Genomic DNA, 2,309 nt, shown 5'->3' with positions numbered 1-2,309 from the left:
TTAGAGAAGATAAATACTAGAGAGTCATTAAAATTTATTGTTTTTTCATCAATATTTAAAAATATAAATTATAATATAGTATATTGTTTAATTATTAAATTAAAAAAATGAATTAATGACTAAATGTGAAGGTTAAGTTCATAAATTCTGATAATTTTCTGACATTATTTTTTGGATAAAATCTCCGCTCCTTATCCAAATTTACTTTTCAAAAAAGAATTTTCGACATACTTAATTTTCCAAGAATATTATTTCCTAAATAATCAAAAGTGTCGCACCACAAGGAAACGTTGTCAGTTCCACTGTTTCAGGATGGCGCATGGCAGGATGCTATATATGGTAATGCAATAATTGGAACTGACTTTATGAATAACTGGTAGACAAGATCAAAGCCTTACTATTTACTTCATTAAATTTAGGGCAAAAATGGTCAGCTATGTCTCATTCTTGCAAAGGAAAAAAAAGGGAAATAATTACTATAGTTTATAAGCACATCCAGTGTTGAGTTTTACTTGTGAAATGAAATATGTATCCCAGCCAAAAACATTGTATTAATCCATGCATGCATCCTTCATGTATCTGAATAAAATTAAACAAAATCAACAGCATAAAGGCGTATATCAAAAACAAAAACAGCCAATTGATCATATAAATATAGTTCTTGTTCTCTGAGTAGAGATTATTCCAAAAAGCAACTCCGAGCAGACAGAGCAGCAGAATCAGAAATTAACGCACATTGTCTGCGAATATAAAAAAGGTTGAGGTGAGATATGTATGCATAATATAGTGAAAGCATAATATTAAAAAATGGACAAGAAGTAAAAACAAGTTATAGTCAATTAAACCTTCTTTCCTTTGTAATTAATAAGCATTATGCTACAGCAAACATTGAAAATGGACAAGGAAGGAAAATTGAAGTAACTGTTTAAACCTTAACAGTGCGGCAATAAATGAAACCAATCAATCAAAGCTAGAACGAAAAAAAAAAACCATTCAAGTCCACACATCACAATTTGATATACGGAATAAATCAATATTCATATAAAGTGGTTCATAATCATAATACAAGACCGTACCAAGTTAGGGCTGAAGCATATCGATGTTACAAGACAGATTTAACGAAAAATGATGTTGATGTTCTCATCATTGATGTATTGATATCCCAAACACATGCTTTTAGAGGCAAATCATATTACCCCTCTAAAGTACCTTTCAAAAATAAACATATACATATTAAAAAATATAATAAAATAAACTGTGATAATAATAGGTATTTAAAATTGTATAAATAAACAAGATTATTCTTAAATAAATAAAGAAAAAGCTTAGGGCCAGCAATTTTTGTATTTGGTGGCTAGCACTTAACCATCAAAAGAAAAATAAGTGATCTTCTACCATTAGATATAATCTCACATCATTAAAAATAATATTATTCGCCAATTGATAGTTACAAAACACAAAAATTGCTAACTCCTAGCACTCTTCTAAATTTCATCTTAATATTAGACACATACAATTATTTTGAAATATTTATATATTTTGTTTTAGTTTTTGAATTTAAAACAAAAAGTGAGTCATTGATGAATCAAATTAAATATGAAAAAGGTTATTTGTATACTCACTTGACATATTAACCAGCGTTGCTGCCGCAAATACGTCCTGTTTACCAAAAGATAAAAAGTAAATAAAATAAAAATCACTCTTTCTGTTGCTGATGCATATATAAGGTATCTATTTTCTAAACCCAAAATATAACATATTATTGCTAAAAAAATATCAAAAACCTTAAATTGACCATAAATAAGGTAAACATAAATGATAAATCATTGCATCCAACAACAAATTATTTATAATTAAGGGGAAGAGGAGCATAGCATAATTAGATCTGATCTATACGACAACCAGGGTAAAAATTTAAGCTTTCACTTCTCACAAATCGTCAGCAATCACTTCATCCGGCAGTTTGCAAATAATCAAAAGAAAAAAAAGGACGAAAATTTCGAAATAAGATGCCAAAGTAGATGAGAAGTTTTACCTGGAGACCTGATGAGAGTCAATGGGGAAGCTTGTTATTGAGTTTAAGAATGGAAGAATATTGGTAGCCAAGGTATATCGGATTGATATATAATCCCCCACACATGACCTAACTAATTATTAATTTATTATTAAGAGATGGTCGTTTTTTTTTTATTTATTGTAATGGCTTAAAAAGATGCAAATATCTGGGTCCTTAATTTATTACAGCATAAAAAGGATCGACCCGGTCTTAGCCAACTAACAACACATTCAGCTTACTCGCTCTTAAGGGA

At 29.1% G+C, this 2,309-nt stretch overlaps 1 long non-coding RNA gene across 1 annotated transcript; it reads right to left on the bottom strand.

Moving 5' to 3' along the window:
- Positions 1–679: 679 nt before the first annotated feature.
- Positions 680–1,736, bottom strand: LOC107490273 (uncharacterized). Its single transcript, XR_008009217.1, has 3 exons — positions 1,623–1,736; positions 1,077–1,209; positions 680–740 (listed from the first exon to the last, which is right to left on the bottom strand). It is a non-coding gene; the product is annotated as an uncharacterized LOC107490273 (long non-coding RNA).
- Between the last annotated feature and the right edge of the window lie 573 nt (positions 1,737–2,309).

The sequence above is a fragment of the Arachis duranensis genome, chromosome 5 (assembly GCF_000817695.3).
Source record: "Arachis duranensis cultivar V14167 chromosome 5, aradu.V14167.gnm2.J7QH, whole genome shotgun sequence".
Lineage (NCBI taxonomy): Eukaryota > Viridiplantae > Streptophyta > Magnoliopsida > Fabales > Fabaceae > Arachis > Arachis duranensis.
The sequence above is the reverse complement of the archived record's forward strand: the minus strand, read 5'-3'. Positions and strand labels throughout refer to the sequence as shown.